General features: G+C 49.3%; 1 protein-coding gene and 1 long non-coding RNA gene across 3 annotated transcripts in view; one reads left to right on the top strand and one right to left on the bottom strand.

Moving 5' to 3' along the window:
- The window catches only part of LOC309867484 (uncharacterized protein), a 76,677-nt gene that overhangs the window by 33,777 nt on the left and 24,190 nt on the right, over positions 1-18,710 (bottom strand). The window lies entirely within an intron of this gene.
- On the top strand, positions 121-6,214 carry LOC309867782. Of its 2 annotated transcripts, XR_014313312.1 has the most exons (3): positions 121-927; positions 1,423-2,703; positions 2,908-6,214. It is a non-coding gene; the product is annotated as an uncharacterized lncRNA (long non-coding RNA). The 2 variants fall into 2 exon arrangements; XR_014313313.1 differs by having other exon boundaries at positions 121-2,703.

The raw sequence follows: 18,710 nt of genomic DNA, 5'->3' as shown, positions 1-18,710 counted from the left end.
ACAGCCGCGCTCCGATTGGGCGATACTTCCGGTTCTACGACCTGATTGCACGAGGATTCGGAGTTACCGCCCCCAACTCTGATTGGACATTCCTCCGGGACCGGAGCTCGTCACGCCGTGATAGGACAGCCTGCGGCCCTTTACCTTCTGATTGGGCGGCACTCCCGACACCGCCCCTGGGATCCAAGACCGCGCCGCGCTCCCAGGCCCCGCCTCCCGCATCCTGACTGACAGGCCGGCGCTCCACACGTGTCTCACCTGCCTGCCGGAAGTCGGCTCCCCACCCGGCTGACTCCCGCCCGCCGACCCGCCCGCGCCCTCCCGCCCCCGGAATCCGACTTAATCTCCCCGCGGAGCCTCCCGCGTGCGGCGCCCGATCTGGACGCGGCGGAACGGAGCTGTCCGTGGTCCCCGCCTGGGCGAGGGCACGGAGCCCCTGTCCCGCGTGCTGGAGCGCAGCCCGGGAGCCGGTGCCATCACGGGGCGCGGAGGTGGGGGTCAGGCCTCCGGGGTCTCCGCCCGGCGCCGGTTCCCCGCGGCTGGATTCCAGCCACCCGGGCGGGGAAGGGGCATCTCGACGTGGTTTGGGCTCGCGTCGCGGTCCTTCGTGACGCCGAGCATCATCGCTGCGTTAGCGGAAGCTGTGATGTCGGTGGGGTCGGCGCGCCTTCAGCCAGGCCTTGTCGGGTCCTGCTCTCCGACCCAAGCGCTGTTTGTGGATTCCGGTGGACACAGTCTCACCGTCTGTGATTTACAACATGTTCCCCCCCTTCTCTGGGTGTCTTATCCCTCCCAGGTAATGTCCTTGGATGGACAACGGATTCATTCTACTGTCACTCGTGACAGGCAGACGTCAGGCCACCTCCTATCCGGTGGTTGGGCGACCTCCTTACCAACTCCTGTCCTTGCTGCGCGCTCAGAGACTGGGTAGGTGGCCTTGCTGCCAGTGGGGAGAAGGAACTGGGTTCAGTTACGATGCCAGAGGGGCAAGGCCCTGGGAGGGCGGGCCTCAGGTCTCTCACCAAGAGGGTTCTTGTCTTTGTGCAAGAAGTTCAAGGACAAGGGCCCCTGGGTGGCTCAGTTGTTAAGCCTCTGCCTTCAGCTCAGGTCATGATCCCGGGGTCCTGGGATTGAGCCCCCGCATGGGGCCCCTTGCTCCGCAGGGAGCCTGCTTCTCCCTCTCCAAGTCCCCATGTTGTGTTCCCTCTCTAACTCTCTGTCAAATAAATAAATAAATAAAATCTTTAAAAAATAATCCAAGGGCAAGCCATTTAGAGAAAGGGACAAGGATTTACTAAGCATACAGGTGAGAAAGGAGGTGGTCTCTCCTCGCAGGGGGGAAGGGGATTCCCTTAGCCTCTAACCAAAGGCTTTAGAAGTCGTGGTTTTGGGTTTTTTGTTGTTGTTGTTGTTTGTTTTTAGATACATTTATTTACTGAGGGAAAGGGCAGAAGGAGAGAGAGAGAGACTCTCAAGTGCACTCAATCAAGTGATGGCAGAGGCCTCCGTGGGGCTCCATTCCAAGACCCTGAGATCATGACCTGAGGCACCCAGGTCCCCTGTTTTCTGTTTTGTTTCAATGAGCTAACCCTACAGGGAGGAGCTTCCCCTTTCACTTTGGGTTCATCATTTACATGGAGGTGAGTTTTTCCTTTGTCTTAGAGTTGGGGCCATACCTACAGGGAACGACTTGGAGCATGTGTAGCCTTTCTGGCTTTCACTGCTGTAGGGAGTGGGGTCCAGTCGTTCTCCTTGAGTCCGATCTTGTGACTCTTTTCATGACCTGATGACTTTTATATTAAGGGTTAGCCTAAAACCAAAATGGCTTTACGTTGGTCAACTTGTCTTCTGGGTGTCCCTCCCTCAACTCTTGCTCAGGTACAGCGGGCCTTCCAAGACCGCCCCCCACCCCCACCAAGCCATGGCTGCAGTTTCCCCGGGGCTCTGTCCAGGGCTCCTCTGGGAAGCAGGTGTGCTCACGTTAGAGAAGAGGTTGTTGTGTAGTTGGGGTCTACTCCCTGAGAATGGCGGGCACCGTGACCTAGGAAAACAGAGTTAGGGACGTGGCAGACCCCTGAGAGTTTGGCCTGTAAGCACGGCTAGGGTGGCAGAGGGGACTTGAGCTGGATTCCTTTCCCAGCGCCTTCACCACATGTGGTGACATCACCGGTGAGGTGTTTCTTCTTAAACAAAGATGTTGGGGGAATCATCATAAAGACATGACCTTAAAAAAAAAAAAGACATGACCTCCTGGGGTGCCTGGGGGCTCAGTGGTTAAGCTTCTGCTTTCGGCTCATGTCATGATCTTGGGGTCCTGGGACCTTGGGGCTCCCTGCTCAGTGGGGAGTACGCTTCTCCCTCTCCCTTCGCCCCTCCCCGCTGCTTTGGCACTCTCTCTCTCTCTCCCTCTCTCTCTCTCAAATAAATGAGTAAAATCTTAAAAAGAAAATGTAAAAAGAAGAGACATGACCTCCAGATGTCCCAAGACCTTGACGCAGGCGCGCAGAGCCTCCTCCCCCTTCCTCGGTCCTTGCAGTGTGCGCTGTGCTTGCCTTCTGGGCTCCCAGAGGCTGTCCAGAGGGCACAGCCTTGAGAGGGGGACGCGGCATGGAGACTGAGCACAGTTAAGGCTTCTCTATAAAGATCTGGAGGGCGGGTGAGGGGACCCACTCAGCTTGCTGCAGCCCCACAGACGCCTTTCTCGTAAGTTCCCTTTACTTTGGCAAACAGCCCTCTACCAAGCTGGGGGGACCCGCCTTTCTTGGGGTCTCTCTCTGCCCCTCGACTACGGGGGCTGGTTTCAGATTACAGTTAGGAAGCTCCCAACCAGGCTCCAGAACAACAACGCAGTGAACTGGAGGCCTCCCTCCCTCCGGGGCTGATCCCTGACCGGCCTCCGCCCTGCAGGACACCAGGCCCTCCTGTCTCTGCCCCGCTGGCCCAGGTGCCCCTCCGCTCTGGACAAAGGGTCACTCCATGGGGAACCGGATTCTGAAATTCCTGTGCCCATGGAGTAAGGCTTCCTAAACCCAGGTGGACCACTACCCCTCTCCCAAACCTGTTTTCAGCTCTTTTCGGGTATAAGATTCGGAGTGTAAGTGCGGGGCCGTGGGATGCAAACCTGCTTCTGTAGTGCGCTGAGGGTGCTGTGACGGATGTCCCACTCAGAAATGTAGTAGATACTTCGTTTAGTTTCATAAAAGTGGGTAACATCCTTCAGACTGGGCCCCCGCATCTGTGAATGGACGCAGGCTGGTGTCAGTGTCCGGGCAGTGAGACAGAAGCAGAACCACGTTCTCACGCAGCCCAGAAGCCTGCCCCTTGTATAGCCCACGTCGTTCCGATAAGGATCAAACACGAGCTCGTTGCTACATTTTTTTTATAATATTTTATTCATTTATTTGACAGACACAGATCACAAGCAGGCAGACAGGCAGGCAGAGAGAGAGAGAGGAGGAAGCAGGCTCCCTGCCGAGCAGAAAGCCTGATGCGGGGCTCGATCCCAGGACCCTGAGACCATGACCCGAGCCGAAGGCAGAGGCTTCAACCCACTGAGCCACCCAGGAGCCCCTCGTTGCTACATTTTTAAAGGGTCTCCTGATGACCTGTGCGTCTCCAACTGACCCCTAAGCACCACAGTTAACATCCAACTGAGTGATAAGCAGCAGCGAAATCTTACGAAAGCAGTTTTAGGAGTAGAAATTCCCAGAAGGCATTCAGGATCTGAGAGTCCCTGCACATCCCCTGCCCCTCCACCAAGCTGATAACCAGCAGCTTCCTGCAGCTGAGGCAGCGCTTTCTGCCCACGGATCCTGCCCCTGTGCTAATATGGAAGCTCCTTTAGCACCAAACATTCCTTAAGAATTCTTTCTCTTTTTTAAAAGATTTTATTTGTTTATTTGACAGACAGAGAGAGAGAGATCATAAGCAAGCAGAGCAGCAGGTGGAGGTTGGGGGGTGGGAGGAAGCAGGCTCCCCGCCAAGCAGAGAGCCCAATGCGGGGCTCGATCCCAGGACCCTGAGACCATGACCCGAGCTGAAGGCAGAGGCTTAACCCACTGAGCCACCCAGGTGCCTCTCAAGAATTCTTTCTTGACCGTCGGCTCACGGCCCCACATCATTCTGGCACCCGACGTGGGGCTTGTCCTCTCACTGGACTTGGAGCCCTGGTGCAAACTTGGTGAGCTGCTCCCTCTTTTCTTTTACTTTCGTTCCGGGGGCTCTTCAGAGAGTAGGGTCTTACGGAAACATGCAGTCCTCTACGGGGAGGAGAAAGCCCACCTTCTGGCTGGGAGTTAGGACCCTGCCTGGGAATGAGAAGACCCAGACACTTGATGTCTTCTCTGTATGCCTCCTGTCCTCACACAGAGCTGTCTGTCTTGAGCACAGGACGGCCACCTAGGCCACCAGGGCACCTCCCATCTTAAGACTCCCGTGGCAGGTGGTTTCCTCATTGGGCTCCTGTGATCCCCTCCACGTGTCGGGTCTAGCGGCTTCTGGCCATGGGACCTCCACTGAGGGGCAGCCGAAACCAGCACCGGACTGAACTAAAACCCCAGTGGGGGCGGCCTCCTAGGGAAGACGGCTGTCGGGAGGACCCGCGTCGGAGCGCTGCGTAGACGCGATGGTCTCCTTCCTACTCTTCGCCAGTGCCCGCTGCTGGCTACTCAAATGCCAACCCTGGGTAATTTCCCGTTGTAGAACTTTTCTGGGTTTTCCCATAGGTTCAAAATGGCAGGTTCACCGGCCCCATGCTGCGGAGCAGAATGCGCCGGAGAAGCAGAGACGCGTCCGGCCCGTTGGTGAGCAGGGAGCGCGGGCCGTGTCTCGCACGGGACGCCGCCGGGAACTCGGGGGTCTTCCCGATAACGGCCCTTCTCTCAGTCCCCACACGGCGCCCTTGGGACGCCTTTTAACCCGCGGGAAACGCTCGGATGGCAAGGGCTGGTCGGCGCCCACCGCAGGGCCGCAGGCGCAGACGCGGGTCTGTCGGAGCGGAGGGGCTTGAGACTCTGCGCTCGGGGCTTTTGGGCGCCTCACCCCTCCGGCCCCTCCCGCGGGGACGCCCCCGGGTACAGCCCGCAGGACCGGCTCCACACCAGGCTGTGCCTCCGACCCCTTCCCTCGCCTTGGAGAAGCCTAGAGCACCCCTTCCTGGGCTCACGTTGCCCAAATTCAGGTTTCCCCACTGGGGCCGCAGGTAAGAGCGGACCATGGGGAGCTCACTGGTCGACGCCCAGGTCAGTCTCTTAGTTTCATTAAGGCGCACATGTCTGTGGAGTCCTCGGCATTAGAAAACTCAGGCTACCAAGGTTGACTGACACTCCCCTAAGCGCGCATCACTGCTGGGATGAGTCAGCGGAAAGATGACTCGACATCACGCGCAATTTCGTCCGTCCCAGAAAGTTCTCATGGGTGACTGTTAAGGTAGACTTCAAAGTCTTTGGTAACCTGAAGGCTTGAAGTTTTGCCACATTAGATGTCAAATTGGGTTAAATTGACGGGATATCGGCCTTTTCCAAATAAAATACAATACTAAAGCCCTGATTATTCGAATGTAGGTTTGTATTTGGCTTGAATGTACTCAGGTCTGTAAGTAAATACGCTTTGTGCTTGACTGAAAGATTGTACTATGGAAAACGTATGTTTTCATGAGACTGACGCACTGCCTACTGCGCTGAGAAGGCACTAAAATGTATGTTTCTAGAAATGAGTGAGTGTGTTTATAAATTTGCCATCTAAAGAATTCTGGTGTGACTCGCTGCTCACAACTGGTTAGTTTTCACCAGAACTAAGGTTTCCAAGAGATAAAATTCTAAAACATGTCATTAAGCCTGATGGAAATGATGAGGAAAACAATGCTGTACGTAGGAAAGCGGATGTGTAGGAAAGGTATAGGCAATCGGAATCCACTTTATTGAGGGAAAAAGGAAGTAACTTGGTCCTAAAATGAGCTGGTTGTTTGGAGAGAAAATACATAGGACAAAATCCAATTGAAAAAGAAAGTTGTGGGGCGCCTGGGTGGCTCAGTGGTTTGGGCTGCTGCCTTCGGCTCGGATCATGATCTCAGGGTCCTGGGATCAAACCCCGCATCGGGCTCTCTGCTCCGCAGGAAGCCTGCTTCCCTCTTTCTCTCTCTCTGCTTTGCCTGCCTCTCTGCCTGCTTGTGATCTCTGTCTGTCAAATAAATAAATTAATTAATTTATTTAAAAAATCATTAAAAACTAAAACCTGCCTTTTACCTAAAGTCCTGGACTTTATTTTTTTAAAGGTTTTCTTTACTCATTTAACAGAGAGGGAGAGCACAAGCAGGGAGAGCAGCAGGCAGAGTGGGAGGGAGAAAGCAGGCTCCCTGCTGAGCCAGGAGCCAGATGTGGGACTCGATCCCAGGACCCCGGGATCACGACCTGAGCCGAAGGCAGCTGCTTAAGGAACTAAGTCACCCAGGCGTCCCTAAAGTCCTGGACTTTAGAGTTGGAAAGCCTGAGGTCAGCTTCAGACAGACTGCCCCATCAGATCCTGTGTAGACAGTCTCCATGCTTTCTACTCTGTAGGGATAAAAACAGGACCCCAGGGGCACAGGGTTCCTTCAACAGCTGGAACATGGGCAGGACTCCCCAAAAAGTGCTAACTCAGCTGTCACCTTGACCAGTTTTGTGCGGCTGGCATGACCAAATCACAAGCAGAGGGCTTCTTAATGGTTTTATCCCGTAGCCATGTTTGTCCTGGGAGGTGCCTCGATTGGTGTAAAACCACGAGCCAAGCAAACTATAGCTACCCTTAACCAAACCCCCCACACGGTCACCCACAAATTTGGAAAGTGGCCCCCCAAGAGCTAACGACCTTGGATATCCCGACTGCAAGTCAAAGAGAAAGTCATTAGGCTCCGAGGAGGACGAATGTTGTGTGCATTTCCCAATGGTACTGCTACGGCCTCCGACGTTCTAGCAGACGCGCGCAACATCATGCGGCGCTACAGCACCAGCATTCATGTTGGACTTGTGGCTTAGTTCCCCCTTTAACGGTTCTCTACTACAAGGCACAGACCGCATTATTTGTGCCAATACATGGCCCATAGGATACGTTACGTCAATGTCGGCACATACAGAAATAGTATTTCTATTACTAAAAAAGAATGTTTCTTGGTGGCCCATGGTAAATGTTACATGTGACTCTTGTGTCGTAAGAAGCCTTTCTCTTATTCTCAAGCCATCAGAATCTTAACTTAGTATGCCAAGCCACCGATGGACTCATAACAATGGACGAGATCGTGTTCCACTGCTATGACCATCTCACATCTTTCTTCATCAGCGGGTTTAGAGAAGATTGCATATGGCACATGGAGGCCCTTGATACATACACAAATGAAGACTTTAAAGTCTCTCAAAATAGCATTACATTATTAAACATTAACATTACCCAAGTGCATAAAGCAATTCTGCAAAATAGAATGACATTAGGTGTCTTAACAGCAACGCAAGGAGGAGCATGTGGCATTGTTGAAGCTATGTGTTGGGGCCTGGGTGGCTCAGTGGTTAAGCATCTGCCTTTGGCTCAGGTCATGATCCCAGGGTCCTGGGACGGAGCCCTGCTTCTGCTCCCTGCTCAGCAGGGAGACTGCTTCTCCCTCTTCCACTCCCTCTCTTGCTGGCTCTCTCTCTCTGTCAAATAAATATAATCATTTAAAAAAAAATAAGTAAAGCTGTACGTTTCATCTACATTCCAGATTATAACAAAATTATAACAAAAATGTAACTTACAGATACGAATAATCAAATTGCTGCTCTTACAGACCCTACAGTGTCTCTTACTAACTGGTTACATTGCTGGTCAGGAGGCAGACGACACCCACTCTAAAGGGTCTTCTTACCGCCCCTCCTGTTTTTATTACAAGGTTAATCCTATATATATGTTGTCTCTTCCCCTTTGTTCTCACCAAGGGTCAGATACCTCAGGCAGCCCCCAACTCCTTTGCCAGCCAGCAGACCTTCTACTGGAAAGGAGCTCGCGCCCATGTTTACTCTGCACTCTACAGCAGTGGTTTTCCCTAGTAGTAGGGACAGACAGTGACCAATTTTGACTCAGAGGTAGAAGATGTCGTTTTTAGGTTCGATGGGGTGAGATCTGGAGCTGACGGCCAAGGAAAGAATTCTTGAGATGCCTTTGGTGCAAAATGGTGGTTGATGAAAGCTCGGGGACAGGACCCGTGGGTAGACAGAGCTGCTTCCTGGGGCTCTGAGGGGTGACTGATTCTACACTTGGGAGCTGGGGGCAAGGAAAAAGGGAGGTTTTCAAAAGAATCTCTGTAAGCTGGGGTGCCTGGGGGGCTCAGTGGGTTAAAGCCTCTGCCTTCGGCTCAGGTCATGATCTCAGGGTCCTGGGATTGAGCCCCGAGTCGGGCTCTCTGCTCAGCAGGGTGCCTGCTTCCTCCCCTCTCTCTCTCTGCCTACTTGTGATCTCTCTCTCTGTGTCAAATAAATAAAAAAAATTAAAAAAATAATTTCTGTAAGCTAAAGAGGACCTATGAGATATTGGGGGCCTTGCCATGATCAAGTTAAGATGGTTTTTCCCTCTAGTAAAGCATTAACAGTAAGATGGTTGGGAATTTCCTTCTAGAAGTTAGGTTATTGGTAAGAATGCTTTTCCCTTGTAAATCACTGAGACATTTGTTAACTGAGGCAGACACCTGTGGTGCAGGACGGTGATCTCTGTTAGTTAACCATTTGGTTTTCCTTCCGTTAGTTTCAGGGCAGCCGGCGTGCCTGAAGGAAGTCACAGAGATCTTCCCTGCAAAGGGAAGATGGTTTGTGGGATGTTGGCTTGTGCCTTGTTCTCAGCTCACCTCTGTTCCCTCATCAAAGGGACATCTCTATACCCCGTTGGCCTGAAGAAGTTATAAATGATGAACCCTTAACCCTTCAACACCCTTAAAGATTTAAGGACTAAAAATTGGTCAGGGGGGAAATGATGAGGGATAGAAGCAAAAACGGGTTTGCCTTCACCCAGGAGGCTGACCGAGAGCCTGCATCATTCTGATAAGGATCAGAGACGCAGTGGTTGCCCCATTCTCGTGTGATCTGGTAAGTAACTGCCTGCACATCTCACCTAGAGTTAATACTGAATTGAGAATCTCGCAAAGTAGGTTTGAGTAGAAATTCAAAGAGGACATACACGATCTAACATTCCCTGAACACCCCACCCCCCGCATCCTTGAGCACTAAGCATGTAACTGATATGATTTGGGGTCTGGGAGTGAAAGGGGAAGAAAGAGTTCTTGAGATGTTTCTGGTGCAGAAAGGTGTTTTTATTAAAGCACAGAGATAGGACCCGTGGGCAGGAAGAGCTGCACTGAGATTTTCAGGAGTGACTGATTATGCACTTTATCTTTTTATTTTAAAAGATTTTATTTACTTATTTGAGAGAAAGAGCACGACAGAGAGAGGATGAGCAGGGGGAGCGACAGAGGGAGAAGCAGGATCCACACTGAGCAGGGAGCCCAATGTGGGACTTGATTCCAGGACCCTGAGATCAGGACCTGAGCCAAAGACAGACACTTAACCCACTGAGCCCCGCAGGCGCCCTGATTATGTACTTTTTAGTTAGTGGGGTTTAGGGATAGTGTAGGTCTCTACAAAATTTGGAAGAAAGTCTTCCAGGATGTTGGGAGGCTAGCTGACATTAAGGTAAGGTTATTTACTATGATCTAGTAAAACAGAGTTACCAGGCCCTTCAGATGTTCATCAGTGGGCTGTATGTTTGGAGGATGACTGCTAACATATATGTTTTGAGGGGCATAGGGGGGTCATACAGAGTAGAGATAAAGTAAGTTTCCAAAGGGCTTTTCATATGTTAGGACTTACAGGATCCTGGAATCTGACTAATGTCAAGCTAAGATTGCTTTTTGCCTTTAGCAAAGCATCAACACTGGGGCGCCTGGGGGGCTCAGTGGGTTAAGACTCTGCCTTCGGCTCAGGTCGTGATCTCGGGGTCCTGGGTTCAAGCCCCGCATCGGGCTCTCTGCTCAGCAGGGAGTCTGCTTCTCCCTCTGCCCCTCCGCTCATGCTCTCACTTTCTCAAATAAATACTTTTTTAAAAAGCATTAATGTGAAGGCAGTTGTGAGTTCCTTGAGGAATGTCATACTCCACCCGCCTCAGGTATTTCTGGATGGCTGCAGGGTGCACATGATGAAGTGCTAGAACACAGGTGAGATTCGGTGGGGTGAGGTCCGGAGCCAATGATCAAGAAAGAATTCTTGAGACATCATTGGTACAAAATGGTGATTCATTAAAGCACAGGGACAGGACCCATGGGCAGGAAGAGCTGCAGCCCTGGGGATGTGAGGCGTGCTCTATTAGATACTTGTAAGTTGGGGAGGGGATTAGGGATGATTTAAGTCTCTAAGGAATTTTGGCAGCAAGGTTTCTAGGACCTTGAGGGGCTAGCGGTTGTCTGGGCAAAAGGTTATTCATTACCAGTAACAAAACCTTCTCCTGAGACTCTTTAGATGTCTATCTGTGGGCCATATGCTTGGGAATGATTGTCAACACTATCTTGGAGGTTTAGAGATAAAGTTTCCTAAAGGAATTGTTAATGTAGACTTACTGGATCCTGGCTGGGGATAAGGGGTTGGTCAGGCTAGGATTGTCCTTTGCCCTTAGCAAAGCCTTAAGGTGGTGGTCATTCTGCCTGTTTTAAGGGCTTGTCAGTAGGTAAGGAAATTTAATAATTATTCTTCTGCCTCTGTGTCCACATCATTCCCCCTGAACAATTTTTTTAAAAGATTTTATTTATTTATTTGACAGCGAGAGATCACAAGTAGGCATAGACGCAGACAGAGAGAGAGGAAGGAAAGCAGGCTCCCTGATGCACAGAGAATCCAATGCAGACCTGGATCCCAGGATTCTGGGATCATGACCTGAGCCAAAAGCAGAGGCCTTAACCCCCTGAGCCACCCAAGCGCCCCTCCCCCTGAACAATTTTGACCTTTAAATCTTTAAGGTAGTTGAAGGTGGAAGGTCTCATCTTCTGTAACTTCTTCCTGCTGAATAGGGACATAGAGTTGTCCCTACCTACTCGGGTCAACATCAATCAGTCGAGGAATGTGTACGGGAGTTACAAAAGATGTGTGGTAAGGATCATCTGTCGTCGTGAAGTCATTGCAGCAACGGAGTATCGGCAGCAAGTACAGAAACAATGAACAAGGCAACACATTAAGATTAATAAGGCTATAAGGATGAGAAGTCCAAAAGTGGGATTTTTAATTGTTGGCCATAGTCCTCCTTTAAACCAGGAACTTAACCAACCACTGAGAGAGAGAGAATGATCCTGTAGAGCCTCAATCTGGGTATTTATATCTTTTATTAGTCTTGTGACATTTTTGTGATATTCTGGGATGTTCACACAACATTCTGCTTTGATAATTGCACATGTGCCACCCTGTGCTGCTGTCCGGACATCTAAGGCCATCTTATTTTGTAGGATTGCCTTGTGTATCTGTGTGACTTTGATATTAAGTAAGGAGATGCTATTTAGTGAATCAGAGTGCCTTTGCAGTATATTTATTAAAGGCTTCTACATGCCAAATGACATCTTCTAGTTCCACAGATAGAGCAAAAATGGATGTTAAGTGATTACCCCATTTAAAAACAGATCATGTCCATCTTTGCTTTAAATTGGGGAGATTAGCTGGAGTAGTGATGGTTTTAGTAATGCGTCCATGAATCCAGACAAATCCTAAGGTACAGTGACCTATCCATCCTGAGAGGTAGCCAGGGCCACAGGTTAAATCCACATATCCAGTGGGTTCCGTTTGGAGCTGACCATCTAATGCCAGGTCACCTTACCCAATCAGTAGCAAACTAGTCAGTAGCCTGGAGTACTATTATTTGAGAACACATTTCTAATGATAGCCATCCTAGATGTCGTGTGTTATTTGCCCAAGTATCATATGTATGATCTCTGTTCCCAGCATAAGACTGCCTTTTGACTGAGCTGTCCTACAGTGGGTGTGAGCCACAAATACGTATCCCAGATTTGATATATGCCATCCTCAGTATAGCGATAAGGAGGGTTTTGTAGCTTAGGCCCTAGTTGCTGGGTATTAATTTGTGAGCCTGTAAGGTCAATTGGGATTTTCATAGTTTGAGAGTATGAAAAAGTTTGGTTATGTCCTGGTGAACTCCATGTTTCACTGATCATGGGCCACGAAGAAACATCTTGATTAGTGATAGATTTATCCTGGTACATAATGTCTCCATATATTATATCTGAAATATAATCCTGCAGAGAAAGCCAATCAGTACTCTATAAAGGGGAAACCCACCAGGGTAACCTGGACATACTTGACATAGGCAAAATTCCACATATCCAACAATCTGCTTGATTTTGTAGATCAGCATAATGCTGTGCCCACTATAGAAAGGAATTGTCAGTTAAGATAGGTGCAAGGAAGATAAAGAAGATATATACAACCTTCATTTTTGTTTGAAGAGAAGTTTGAGATCTTCTGTGGGCTCAGAGGAGTTAAGAAGGCACGTTAATTTGCTCACTGGGTTCCTTTTCCTGCTTCCTTAGCTGTATGGTCTGCTAAATTGTTTCCTTTAGATTCTAAGGTCATATCCTTTCAATGTCCTTTGATGTGAATCACAGCTACCTCCTTGGGCAGGTGTACAGGCTCAAGAAGGGTTATGATCTCAGGCCCATATTGGATTGGGGAGTTATGGCTTGACAGCAATCCTCTTTCCTTCCAAATAGCTCCATGGGCATGTAGTACCAGGAAGGCATATTTGGAGTCAGTATTAATGTGTATTTTTAAGGCTTTGGCAATTGCAAAGTGCTAGTGAGCACTATGGCATACATAGCTTTTCTCATTCTTTTTATGAAAACTATTGTCATCAGTAAACCAACTGTCATTTGTATTTTTCATAGGAGCATCTTAAATCTGGCCAACTAGAGTAAACAAGACCAATAACCTCTGAACAGTTTTGCCCTATAGAGAAAGAAGCACCATGGTCAAGTTGAGGCATACGGGTAACTAGGTTTAAAGTTTGACAAGTTTTAAGTATTATTTCTGGCATATCTGTAAGTGTAGCCCAGTATTTAATAAGTCTGCCTCCCTCATCCATTGGTGGCCTTTGGTTTCTAAGACAAATCTGGACCTGATGTGAAGTCATTACAGTCAGGGACTGTCCCATAGTGAGCTCTGAGGCTCTTTCTATGAAGAGGACTATTCTATGCTTCGCTAAAGTATTTGTGTGCAATTACACCTCAACAGAGGTAGCTTCTAGGATAAATATGACTAAGGGATGAAACCACTAAGAAGCCCTTCGAGTGGTCCAGCCTTAACAGTATCCTGAATACAGGGGATCACTGGCAAGTGGGAGAAAACTTGTCAAGAGATAAGTGGAGTCCCACCCGCATCATCCGATCCAATCATGAAGAAAGTGGGGTCAACCATTATCTCCACAAGCCCATAGTTAATCCTATGGAGTGCGGTATGCTGGCTTTTAGGCAATTTCATTATTCCATCTACACACAAGGTGATAGTTAAGTTATAGAATTGTTGGGGAATCAATCCCATTTTTCCAGTTGTTTAATCATATGCCATGGGGTCTTGTTATTATCCCCACAGAATAAAAAGCAAGAAATGTAAGGGCCTATTTAGCCAGAGCGATTTCATCTTGGTTAAACAGTCATTTTGTTGTTTATGCAGTAGAACTTAAACTGACCCTGTCCCTCTCCCCCCAGGGGAACTTACTTAAAAGCAAGTCCGGGAAACCAGTAGAATGTGGTCAACCAGTCCCTGATAACAGAGCCCAAATACAAGGGTGGGTCAGGTCAGGTGGAGGTAACAGCCAAATGCAGGGATGACTCGGGTCAGGTGGAGACATCCAATCAGTGGGGTGCCCATACTCTCTCCCTAGCTACCAAGGAGTGTGGGTCCCGCCTTTTGGGCTAATTCTGACCAAGGTGATAGGCTAGTTCATATAGCTCCTATGGGGTGAATTGTAACTCAATTGGCCACCCATGTGTGACCTAGCATGACTGTGCAGCTTTCTCTGTGTGTTGCAATCTCTTTGGCCATCTGTGTGTGGCCAGGCTCAATCACATGGCCTTTGCTCTATAAAAGTTAGTCTGTGAGGCTGGGAGGGGTCGCCCTCTCTGTAAGAGGTGGCCCCAAACGGTGGGTTTGATTCTCAATGCTTGGCACAAAATAAAGCTTTGCTTGGCCTTTGCTTTGTGTCAGTCTTGCTTCTTTGATAACGGACCTATCATATGGGGGCTCCTCTGGGATCAAACAACGAGATCTCGGCCAGCATCAGAATTTCTGGGAAAAGGCTCCAGAGGTAAGATCTCAAGATTTTATACTGTGAGATCTGGTCTGTCTGTCTGGGGTTGAGGAGCTCCAGGGTATAGCCCACTGGGGAGAAGCTGGACACAGCATTGTTCCCCAGGGCTGGAGTGGATGCGGGAATGCCCCGTCCTTCTTCTGGTAGGTCGCCAGGGGATTCAAGTCCCCCTAGGCGGTCAGGGGACTGAGAAAATTCCCGCCAAGAAGTGTTTATAGGGGACTGAGAAAACCCCCACTGGCCAGTGGGTCTGCGGTTGGCTTTGTCTTGTCTTTTTGTTGTCTGTTGTGTTGTTTGTTCTGTTTGAAGAAATGGGGCAAGGAGAGAGTAAGGGAATCTGACTTTCATCTCTCTGTTCCTCCTAATAGATGTGGGGCTTCTCCCTTACTCATTTCGTGTGTTAAGGGCTATAACTGGAGCCAACTGTGGTTAGTCTAACTTGAGACAGAGTCTTTAAGGAATATTCCCAAGAAGCTGCCCAAACTCCATTTGTTTCAGGGAAATTCCTTGCCTTCTTTGGTCCAACATGGACTTGCTTGCAGAGTTCGCAGCAGCCTCAATAGGTGAGTAAAGAATGTCACTTCCTGGCAGGTGCAGGAACCTCAGGAAGAGGAATTCACCCAAATCAACAGGTATTGCAGGCATGTCTGATGGCAAGTATGTGGCTTGGCTTCTGGCCTGGAGAGCCTACTAAAAGTTCAATCTAGAGATTCCTTATAAGAAGTTCCAGCAAAGCAGATTCTAAAATATCTGTATAATCACTCACTGTTCTTGCTGAGCTGATGCAGGTAATTAAGCCACGTTTAAATGAATTAGTACTGATTTGGCTATCTCTACAAATGAGGGTTATTTTAGAGAGAAAAAATTATGTTTTAATAACACAGCTTTATGGATGTTAAATTCTAGATTTGGTTGTCCTTAAATGTTTGTTTACCTAAGCTAGTCAACTTGAGATAAACTTCAGAGAAGTTGCACAATAGCTCCTTTAGACGATCTTGCCTTTGCCAGTCAGTCGGCCCCAGATATAGGAGGAAACTTCAGAAAATTGAAGGATTTTAAGGAAAGAATCTGACTGAGTTAGTGGGAATAGCAGAAATAGCCACTGAGGACTATGAGTCATGCTTGCAGGGGACGAGAGCTCTCTTACAGACTCTGCAGGGAAAGGGGTATCGGGTGTCAACAAAGAAAGCACAGCTCTGTCAGAGCCACACAACTTATTTAGGCTTTGATCTCCACGAGAGATTTTCTTGAGACAGTGGGCCACTGTAGGCTGTGGATACCGCGGTTCGTGGAGATGGCCTGACCTCTCTATGAACTAAGGGAGGGCTCGCTAGAGCAGACAGCTGAGGCAGAAGGAGCATTTCAAGAATTGCAAACAGCCTTACTGAGTGCCCCAGCATTCGTCATCCCAGATGTTACCAAGCCCTTCCTCTTGTATGTGGATGAAAAGGCAGGGGTGGCCAAAGGAGTTTTGACTCAGACTATGGGGCCCTGGCAAAGGCCAGTAGCCTATATTAGCAAGGAACTAGATCCAGTAGCAGCTGGGATCCCCCCTTGCCTCCACATAATTGCTGCCACAGCCCTCCTGGTCAAGGATGCAAGTAAATTGATTTTGGGTCAAAATCTCATCTTGACCACCACTCACACTATCGAAGGCCTTCTCCAACTCCACCAGACCGGTGGACGACAAACGCCCGAGTGATGGGGTATCAGGCCCTCCTCCTCAATGAACCGAAAGTGACTTTCTGGCCCCCGGTGGTGCTAAATCCAGTCACATTGCTGCCAGAGAAGCTGGCTGACCACCCACACGACTGCAGGAAGGTACCTAACCCAGGTCACAGGAATAAGGCCGGATCTCGGAGACAGATGTGGAGATGACTCTGTTCACAGAGGGGAGTAGCTACATGGTCAATGGAAAGATGTATGCGGGGGCTGGGGTGGTTTTTCCTGAGCAGGAACTCTGGACAGCGGCCCTGCCACATGGAACTTCGGAGCAAAAAATGGAGCTGACTGCACTCACCAAGACACTGCAGATGGCCAAGGGTAAGACTGCCAACATCTATACAGACAGCAGGTGCGCCTTTGCTACTCTCCATATACTTGGGGCTATTTATAAAGAAAAGGGCCTATTAACAGCAGAAGGAAGCCAATTAGCAGATCGAGCCACGAAGCAAGCAGCCCAAGAAACAGCACAAGAGCTGGTCACATTCCCTCTCCAGTCCTACCAGAAAAACCAGATTATTCAGAGGAAGACTTAAGATATTTACAGAAATGGACTAAATTAGACTATAAAGAGGACTGGGCTAACACTAGAACAAGAAAGTTAATTTTTCCTTGAAGTCTAGGAAAAAATTAGTATGCCAAATACATCAGGGCACTCATTTGCAGACACGTAAGCTTAAGGAGCTTATGGACAAGCAATTCCAGGTTTCTAAATAAGGGCGTATGGCTCAGGATGTGGTTGATAGATGTGTTCAATGTCAGGCGGTCAATGCAGGAGGAACTAGAATGGGAAGAGGGAAAAGAGAAAGAGGTAAGGAACCAGGAATTTATTGGGAAATAGATTTTACAGAGATGAAACTGGGAAAATATGGATGTGGATACCTGTTCAGGCTGAGTAGAGGCTTTTTCCGCCAAACATGAGACATCAGGAGAGGTAGCCAAAAAGCCAGTAGAAGAAATAATTCTTAGGTTTGGGCTGCCTCTCGCGATCGGGTCAGACAATGGCCCTGCATTTGTGAGTTCAGTCTCGCAAGCATTGACCAAGGCTGTGAACACTAGTTGGAGGCTACATTGTGCCTACTGGCCCCAGAGCTCGGGGCAAGTAGAGAGAATGAAATGGACTCTTAAAGAGACCTTAGCAGGGCTAATTCTGGAGACTGGCAATGGATGGGTGGATCTCCTTCCTTTTGCCCTCCTCGGGGCACGATGTACACCCTGCTTAAACAAGGTGGCCCCATTTGAAATATAGTTCGGGAGACACACACCCCCACCCCCACTCTGCCCTCAGCTACCAGAGGTTGCCTAGCAGAAATGACTGATCAGTCTGTACTCCAGTCACTGCAGGCATTGCAGTCTGTCTTGGAAGGAGCCTTCGAGGGATCTGAACTGCCTACACTGGGACGGAGACAGAGGTGGAGCCACATCCTTGCCAACTCGGGAACTTGGTTTGGATGAGCCACCACCAAATGGTAGGCTTGGAGCCTCGCAGGGAGGGACCATTTGCTGTCATCCTGACCACCCCGATGGCGGTGGAAGTTAACGGCGTTGGGGCCTGGATTCGCACAGCTTGCATCAAGCAAGCCGAGGACGAGGACACCCCCCCAGGGATGGATGCCGCTACCAGTGAACCCCCCCAATCGTGGACTAAAGCTAAGACTTGAAAACAATGAGTTCATTGAGTCATTGTTGCTCCTATTGGTAAAGTATAGGTGGGAAATAAAGACAATTACAAAATATAGGAGGGCTTGACATACTATCTCTAGAAAAGGGGGGCTTTGCATAGCCCAAGAAGAGGAATGCTGTTTCTGGGTAAATCACACTGGAGTCATTAAAGACAGTTAGGCAGATTTGGCTGAAAAGTCAAGGATTTGACTAATCTCCAAAGAAAAAGGGGGAATGTAAGGGCCTATTTAGCCAGAGCGATTCCATCCAGTTAAACAGTGATTTTCTGTTTATGCAGTAAAACTTAAAGTGACCCTGCCCCCACCCTCCCACTCAGGGAACTTACATAAAAGCAAGTCTGGGAAACCAGGCCCAGGTAATAAAGCCCAAATACAAGGGTGGGTCAGGTCAGGTGGAGATAACAGCCCAAATGCAGGGATGACTCGGGTCAGGTGGAGACATCCAATCAGTGGGGCGCCCATACTCTCTCCATAGCTACCAAGGAGTGTGGGTCCCGCCTTTTGGGCGCCTTTTGGGCTAATTCTGACCAAGGTGATAGGCTAGTTCAAATAGCTCCTATGGGGTGAATTGTAACTCAATTGGCCACCCATGTGTGACCTAGCATGACTGTGCAACTTTCTCTGTGTGTTGCAATCTCTTTGGCCATCTGTGTGTGGCCAGGCTCAACCACATGGCCTTTGCTCTATAAAAGTTAGTCTGTGAGGCTGGGAGGGGTCGCCCCCTCTGTAAGAAGTGGCCCTGAATGGTTGGTTTGATTCTTGATGCTTAACATGAAATAAAGCTTTGCTTGACCTTTGCTTTGTATCAGTCTTGCTTCTTTGATCATGACCTATCATTGGGGGACCTTTCAGGCAGAAAGGCAGGCAGAGAGAGAGGGGGAAGCAGGGCTCAATCCCAGAACCCTGAGAACATAACCTGAGCCGAAGTCAGAGGCTTAACCCACTGAGCCAAGCGGG

Source organism: Mustela nivalis, assembly GCF_964662115.1.
Source record: "Mustela nivalis genome assembly, chromosome: 1".
NCBI classification, from domain to species: domain Eukaryota; kingdom Metazoa; phylum Chordata; class Mammalia; order Carnivora; family Mustelidae; genus Mustela; species Mustela nivalis.
This window is presented reverse-complemented; position numbering and strand designations above follow the sequence as displayed.